This window comes from Scomber japonicus, chromosome 15, assembly GCF_027409825.1.
Source record: "Scomber japonicus isolate fScoJap1 chromosome 15, fScoJap1.pri, whole genome shotgun sequence".
In the NCBI taxonomy this organism is placed as follows: Eukaryota; Metazoa; Chordata; class Actinopteri; order Scombriformes; family Scombridae; genus Scomber; species Scomber japonicus.
Genome location: NC_070592.1, coordinates 358,605 through 366,081, shown reverse-complemented (window position 1 = coordinate 366,081; position 7,477 = coordinate 358,605). Strand labels below are relative to the sequence as shown.

Here is a 7,477-nt window from a genome sequence, read left to right as displayed (position 1 = left end):
CAGCTGATATTTATGATCATTGTTATTTAGTATGCAGAGAATCATTGTAGTGTAATTATAATGTAGTTTGTGTAATAAATCATTTCTAGTCCAGAATGAAGGACTGACAGTAGGAAGAGTCGTCATGTTTTATGTTAATGTCTGAACTACATTAAAGGCTCTGGTCATGTGACATGTTGACCAATCAGAGTCTCTGATTGGTTGTTGAGATGAGCTGATGTCACTCTGTGTCTTACAATAAAAACTGTTTCATCTTCAACCAAAACAGTTTCATGTTTTATTTCATCTTTGTGTTAATAGTTAATAATTAATAAGAAATAAAGAATTATCCAGAAACTGGAAATGTTAAATTATAAAGGTGAAGATATAAACAGGAAGTGGTTTAATGACCAGCAGAGTAAACAAGCAGAGAAACTGTCTGAGGGAAACAACACCTCTGCTCATTATGGCCCCCCCCCCCAAACCAATAATCAATAACAGCTGATCAATAACAGCTGATCAGTGATCGATAACAGCTGATCAGTGATCAATAACAGCTGATCAGTGATCAATAACAGCTGATCAGTGATCAATAACAGCTGACCAGTGATCAATAACAGCTGATCAGTGATCAATAACAGCTGACCAGTGACAGTCACAGCTGATCAGTGATCAATAACAGCTGATCAGTGATCAATAACAGCTGATCAGTGATCAATAACAGCTGATCAATAACAGCTGATCAGTGATCGATAACAGCTGATCAGTGATCGATAACAGCTGATCAGTGATCAATAACAGCTGATCAGTGACGTCACAGAACCATTTAAATGAGCAGCTCTGTGACCTTTGACCCTCAGCAGGATTAAAACCAGATTTAAAGTTTTATTTAAAGCTGCTGGAAAAAAACAGAACTTTATTAATAACACAGATAAATGACAGCAGACACTAATACTGTACATTAATATATTATATATTATATTGGGTCAATGGAGACCCCCCCCCCAACCCTAACCCCTACCCCTAACACTCAGACACACACAGACACACACACACACACACACACACACACACACACACACACACACACACACTCAGACATCTAGTTTAACTTTAGACTATAACCCCCCCCCCCCGCCGCCTCGTGACCTGCTGATCTTTGCTGTACGTAACGCCGTCACGCTAACTCCTCAGTGTATGGAGGATTATACTCTTCCTCCTTCTTCTTCCTCCTCTTCCTCTTCTTCCTCCTCTTCCTCTCTGTCTGTCTGTCTGTGAGAACCAGAGCAGCGGACACCGCGGCAGCTGCAGGCCGAGCAGCGCAGCCTCTCCGCCGGGGAGACCGCAGGATGACTGCCGGGACCGGGACCGGGACACCGGGACACCGGAGACACCGGACCTGAGCCACCTGACGGAGGAGGAGCGGAGCATCATCCGGTCAGTGATGGACCGACAGAAGAAGGAGGAGCAGAGCGCGCGGAAGTAAGGAGATCATTGATTATTGATGCCTGATCAGGAGTCTGTTGCTCTGTCAGATCAGTGAAGCTTTTATTGATTAATCAGACTGATTCATGACGTATTAATCGTTTATGACGTATGACGGTGAGATTATTGAAAGATGATTCAAACATTTAGCGTCAGCAGTCTAATAAACGTCCTCACACTTCTATTTTAACTGAAGCAGCAAATTTATGTTCACGTAGAGTTTTATTCACGTAGAGTTTTGTTTACGTGGAGTTTTGTTTATGTAGTTTTGTTTAGATAGATTATTTATTTGTCCTTTCGGAAAATTGTTCTGTGCTGTTTTCAGTGCATCTGATACAAGTACAAAGACATTACAATAAACAAGAACACAATAGACAAACCATACACCCCCCCTCCCCCCCCAGGACAAAAAGACAGGTTGACAATAGGACAAAAAAAAACAACTTAAATACAGTACAATACTAAAGTGCAATGTGCTATTCAGTCTTAGTTGTCTTATTTAACATGGATATGCTGGTAGGTATGAATGATCTGCGGGCTCTGTTTGTCTGGAATGAAGGCATCCTGAGCCTCCTACCTGAGGGCAACAACTCATATGTTTGATGTAAGGGGTGTGAGAGATCCTCACATTATTTGCCTTCTTTACCACCCTTGTTTCAACAGTCATGGCCATGCTATTTAGAGGCTGGCAAGCAATCTTGCTGGCCATGTTGACTATCCTGTGAAGCTTATTTTTATTTGCAATAGACAGAGAGAAGTACCAGGCCACAGAACAGAAACATAAAATGCTCTCCACAAAAGAATGGTAAAAGACCCGCATCATATCCCTATCTACTTTAAATTGCCTTAGCTTACGCATGAAGTACAGTCTCTGCATTCCCTTTTTGTAAATGGTGTCAGTGTTACAGCTCCAATTTAATTTGTCATCTATAACAGTTCCCAAATATTTATAGTTTGTTACAACCTCAATGTCTTCTCCATGTATGACCATATTCTGGTGGATGTGACTGCCCATTCTAAAATCCACAATGAGTTCTTTTGTCTTTCTTATATTTAGATGAAGACAGCTAGACTCACACCACTCTACAAACTGATCCACCCATGCCCTGTATTGGGTCTCATTGTTGTTTTTAATTAACCCCACTATAGCAGTGTCGTCTGCGAATTTAATTGTGACGTGATCTGTTGTGTTGCTTTTACACTCATTAGTGTAAAGTGTAAACAGTACAGGGGAAATTACGCTCCCTTGTGGAGCCCCAGTATTAGTCAAAATTGGGGAGGACACAGCTTTGTTTACTCAAACACACTGTGTTCTCTCAGTCAGAAAGGACCCATTTTATTAAGTTTGAATTTACATTTATTTAGTCATTGCTGTTATTTATTTATATCTGCTCATTTCCTGTTTAGTTTACTTCCTCATGTGTGCTCTATGTGAAGCAGCTTCTTTTCTCCTTCTGAAGGTATTTATTGGTTTTCACAGTTTGACTCTTGAATGACTCTTTGTTCATCTTGTTAGTTTAGTTCCAGTAGAAACAGCAGAAATCTGTAGTTCTGAACTCTACTAACAGTCAACAGATCAACAGGAAGTGTTCCTCCATTTTAAAGTGTCTGATAACAGCTGACAGTACTGAGTCAGTGTTCATCAATAACTTCACACATTGTAATCTGTTACAGTTACTGATGATTACAAAGGAGGTAATTCATTTAGATTTGGCTTCTAGAGACTGGAACAGAGGAGGGGGGTGGGGGGCATAATATGTTAATATATAATAAGCTAATATATGATATGACTGTAATGCTGTGGGTGTAAATCAGTCAGTATAAAGGGCTTCAGGTAACTGGAGGTTCTTCTTCTCAGTGTTTATTTAGAGGTCTGATGAAGTATTATGAGTTTAGAGGATCTTTCTTCACACTGAATGTCACTAATTAGTCTTATTGCTGCTCTGAACCTATTGAGCCTTCTGGAGCTGCAGAGCTGTCATTAATAATTAAAATCATAACAGAGATACAGTTCACATGTGTCCATAAAACACACTTCCTGCTGCTGCATCACAATAAAACAGAAAGTCTATCAGTCTATCTTTACATATAACTGAGAAGCTCCTCTCTAGTAAATCCTTCATTTTCCTCCTGAATCACAGCAACATGAACATCAGAGATCAGATCAGATTATTGTTCTCAGATAGATGTGATGATCTTCCAGCTGTTCTCTCTGTGTTTCCTCTACAGATGAAGGTAGAACGTCTCGGTGAGCTGATGTGAATCCAGCAGCATCTGTCCAGGTATCATGACGAGCTGCTGCTGCTCTGACTGGATATAGTAGACTTGGAAGAAGAGGAACATTTAAAATGATGAAGAGCTTTTCAAAGTCTGTTTAATAGAAGTGAAAAGTGATCTGATCCCCAAAGAAACAGCAACAGGAAGTGTTTCCCTCTAGTCTTCAAACCATCCAAAAGCTTCCTGCAGAAACATTTTCATTGTGTTCTCCTAAACCTGTTTAATATATAAAGCTATATGTCTGATTTGACTTTCTGTGTCATATTTAAACTGTTCAGGACTCGTACAACGACTCTGAACCCGTCACTTAAGAACATGTGTTGGTTGCATGAGGCCCATTGTGAGCTTTGTGAAAGTGATTTGTTGGACACTGCAGCTCAAAGTGCCAACAGCATGAAAGTGTCAGATGAGTGTATTTAGTATTGAAGTGACTGAGCTGCTCTCCTCCAGTCAGAGCTGTGTGTGTTTGTCATGTGACTGAGAGGAATGAAGAGAAATAATGTGTTGTTGTGTTTGTGTGAAGGTGTTTCTCTGCTATGGATCAGAGTGAGGACAGAGAGGAGGGAGTCCCTCCCTCTAAAAGCTCTCTGTGTGGGGAACATGACAGCCAGACCAAAGCTCAGAGGTGAGATGAGGATCTCTAACTGTCCATCACTGTTCTCCACTCACATCACTCAACCATCTGTGTGTGTTGTGTTGAAGGACAGAGAAGCAGCTCAGACCTGAACCTGGACCTGGACCTGAACCTGAACCCAGCTGTGTGTCCATGAAGAGTGACCGGTCCATGGGGAAACCTTTACATTTTAAATCTGGACAACCAGCTGATGGAAGGTAAGAATGTAAAGCTGTAAAGACTGAACAGACTTTCCTCCAGCTGATCAGATGTAAGCTGTAACTGACAGTAAACGTTATGCTAGAAATGAACTGGTTTATATGACGTGTTGTTCGACCTCGTCAGTGAAAAGCCGGTCGTCATAGAGAGGGAGGAGACGTGATCATCATTTAAATATGGAGATAACACATCACATGTTCACACAGTCTCTCCTGGAACACATTCATGCTGTTTCACTCAGTTGTTCATATGAAAAGTGACATGATTTATTTATTTATACATTACAGACATAAAAACATGTTGAAGTGAAAACACTTATTTCCAACATGTTAAAAGACAAACAACATGAAACTGAATCAGCACAAATTAAATCAAATAATAAACACAAAGTAAAACTGTCATTATAAAGCTGTTCCATAAATAAGTCCTGACCTGACTTCTATAAGCTCCTCTCATGTTTAACAGCTGGATGTGTAACAGGAAGCTGTTCCACAACACAGCACCAGCTTTAAAAAAGGAACTTGTGCCTCCATTATTCACTGGAGGGACTTTATATGAACACACTGGCCCTGGTGTTACAGCCATGCTGAGGATGTTTCATTATCTGTCAAGTATTGAGGATCAAAGCCGTTGATAATGTTGAACACATGATGCAGCTTCTGTTGTTCTACTCTGAGCTGTACTGGCAGCAGTCCTACACTTCTGAATCCATCACAACCAACATGAGTTAAAGAGGAAACATTTCATTAATACTGAATCATATTGTTTTATATCAGCTGCAGTTTGATCCTGAATTTAGATATTAAACCACTGAACCAATCAGAACATCAGAAGCAAAGTGATGCTGTACCAATGAGGACATGAGAAGTTTCAACAGAAAAGTCAAAAACCTTCATTTGTGAAACAGGAAGTGAAGTTTTACCTCAGACATGACACCTGCCTAATTTCTCACTTACACACACTTCAATGTCATGTTCATACTGGGAGCTGCCCAGTTCAACCAGTCTGATACAAGCAGACACCGAGCAGCTCCACTGCAGCAGCTGCAGGTTGTAGCTGCCTTGCTCCAGGGCACTTCAGCAGTGTACAGTGAGGGAGGGAGAGCTGTATGGAGGTTTGTTCAGAGCTGTTGGGACTAAACCAAACTGACTGATGAAGCCAAACACTGAGCTGAAAGCTACAAACAGACTGAGCTGTTGATTCTCAGTGGGATCAGCAGGACTAGTAAAGCTTTACCACTACAGGGAGTCATCTGATTCTCTGTTCACATCCAAATATCACTTGATGGACCTTCAGCTTGTGTTTGTCTCTGTGTGGACAGACATAATGTGAGCTCATTCTTCATGATTCCTCCACAGAGTGGACCAGGAGAGCTCAGAGGTTCCCAGTGGTCAGTCTGCCCAGCAGCATCAAACACACCTGGACTCCATATTTATGGTCTGTACATGTACAACAACTACTTTTACATCTATTGTGTTCACAATCATCTCCATGCTGCACTTTGTAGACCAGTGGATTGTCAGTGTGTCCAACATGGATCTGATGCTTCATGATGTTAGTTTGATTGTGTCATTCATATATTATTCTGTTCCAGCTGCTGGAGGAGAACATCGTCACTTTTGTGAAGAACGAGCTGAAGAAGATGCAGAAGAGTCTGAGTCCAGATGACCCAGAATGCTTAGAGAGTCAGACTGAGGACGAGGAGGCTTTTGACGGTGAGGAGGAAGAGCAGAGGAGGAGCCGCAGAGAGGCATTTCTGAAGATCACAGTGCACTTCCTGAGGAGAATGAAGCAGGAGGAGCTGGCTGACTGTCTGCTGAGCAGTAAGAGGATTTTAACAGATTTAATGATGGAGAGGAAATGGAGGCAACATGGGAGAGGTTTATATTTCAAACTCTGCTGTAAATATGATGCACACATCTGCATCAGATCTATGAATTCTTCTGAGCTGAAAACAGTCAGAAACTGTTTGTCATCAACTGATGAGCTGAATAGATTTCATAGTGGAGGAAAATATAAACATCTGCAGTTTAATGTTTACATTCTACCAATTTACTGTAGAATCATCTGACTGATTTCATTTGTTGTTTGTTCATTCAGGAACTGGTGCTGCAAAGTGTCGACGTAAACTCAAATCTAACCTGGAGAAGAAGTTCCAGTGTGTGTTTGAGGGGATCGCTAAAGCAGGAAACCCAACCCTTCTGAATCAGATCTACACACCGCTCTACATCACAGAGGGAGGGACTGCAGAGGTCAATGATGAACATGAGGTCAGACAGATTGAAACAGCATCCAGGAAACCAGACAGACCAGAAACAACAATCAGACATGAAAACATCTTTAAAGGCTCACCTGGAAGAGATGAACCAATCAGAACAGTGATGACAAAGGGAGTGGCTGGCATTGGGAAAACAGTCTTAACACAGAAGTTCACTCTGGACTGGGCTGAAGACAAAGCCAACCAGGACATACACTTCACATTTCCATTCACTTTCAGAGAGCTGAATGTGCTGAAAGAGAAAAGGTACAGCTTGGTGGAACTTGTTCATCACTTCTTTACTGAAACCAAAGAAGCAGGAATCTGCAGGTTTGAAGAGTTCCAGGTTGTGTTCATCTTTGACGGTCTGGATGAGTGTCGACTTCCTCTGGACTTCCACAACACTGAGATCCTGACTGATGTTACAGAGTCCACCTCAGTGGATGTGCTGCTGACAAACCTCATCAGGGGGAAACTGCTTCCCTCTGCTCGCCTCTGGATAACCACACGACCTGCAGCAGCCAATCAGATCCCTCCTGAGTGTGTCGGCATGGTGACAGAGGTCCGAGGGTTCACTGACCCACAGAAGGAGGAGTACTTCAGGAAGAGATTCAGAGATGAGCAGCAGGCCAGCACCATCATCTCCC

At 41.8% G+C, this 7,477-nt stretch overlaps 1 long non-coding RNA gene across 1 annotated transcript; it reads left to right on the top strand.

The window, feature by feature from the left end:
* The first annotated feature begins 4,480 nt into the window (after positions 1-4,480).
* Positions 4,481-6,239, top strand: LOC128374483 (uncharacterized). The gene is made up of 3 exons (XR_008323001.1): positions 4,481-4,572; positions 5,932-6,010; positions 6,168-6,239. It is a non-coding gene; the product is annotated as an uncharacterized LOC128374483 (long non-coding RNA).
* Positions 6,240-7,477: the final 1,238 nt, after the last annotated feature.